The sequence below is a fragment of the Ambystoma mexicanum genome, chromosome 3q (genome assembly GCF_040938575.1).
Source record: "Ambystoma mexicanum isolate Mex_15411 chromosome 3q, UKY_AmexF1_1, whole genome shotgun sequence".
NCBI classification, from domain to species: domain Eukaryota; kingdom Metazoa; phylum Chordata; class Amphibia; order Caudata; family Ambystomatidae; genus Ambystoma; species Ambystoma mexicanum.
In genome coordinates, this window is record NC_090926.1 from 1,217,725,962 (window position 1) to 1,217,726,925 (window position 964).

Here is a 964-nt window from a genome sequence, read left to right on the forward strand (position 1 = left end):
TTTAGGTTCCCGTAGTACTATGCATACTTGGTCATGCATAGTACTATGCATACTTGGTCATGTTTACAGTAGTTTCCATGCTCTTTGTAATGCCATCTTAACACCCGTAAATTAATATGTGACGTGCAGTACCACATGGATATTTTTGTATTATAACGTTCACGTCACTAATGGCACTCGTTCCACCCTAAACTGCCTGTCCGATACTGGTTTCCTGCTTTGTGCGTAGATTTGAATCAGAAAGCGAACACAAAAACGAGTTATTTCGAATTGCATTTAAAACCGGATCCACCAGAAAACAGAGACTCCACTCCAGAAGATTAGCATGGCCCTGACTGTGCAAGGATGACACGCAAATTTGTGAAACGTTCCATATTTTTGGACACATGCACGGACAGAAATTCCCTTTGCTCTGCCTCTGACAGTATCATAGCTGTTTAAAGCAGGTTGCAAGGGCACGGCACCAGCGCTGACCACGTCGCAGACATCCTGCCGGAGCAGCAGCAGGCAACCAGGCTGGGTAAGCGAAGCCTGGCTGCCTACTGCTGCTCCAGCGCGTGTGCGACGTGGTCAGCAGTGCCGGTGGCCGTGTGCCCTCGCCTGCGGCGTCACCGCCAGGTCCCTGGCTGCGCTGCTGGCTTTCAATAACGGTGCAGTGCACCCACACACCTGACACCCGCCTCGACCCACCCACCAGTAGTACTACTCACGTTCTTCAGTGGAGTGCTGGATGGACTGGACACAGAGTAGCAGGAGCAGCGAGCACGCGTTGACACATGCAACTACTAAATAAAAATGGAGGACCACAGAAGCGTTGCAGCACGCTGTGGCCACGCCCCCTCCTCCTTTGATTGGTAGACGGCCAGAGGTCACAAGAGATTGACAGAGGTCGCTGGCCAATCGGCAGCGGTCGCTCTTGCGACCTCTGGCGACCCCCAAATGACGTCCCTGACTCAGAGAGGGA

General features: G+C 52.4%; 1 pseudogene; it reads left to right on the forward strand.

The window, feature by feature from the left end:
- Nucleotides 1-313: 313 nt before the first annotated feature.
- Nucleotides 314-380, forward strand: LOC138448216 (U6 spliceosomal RNA; annotated as a pseudogene).
- The last annotated feature ends 584 nt before the right edge of the window (nt 381-964 follow it).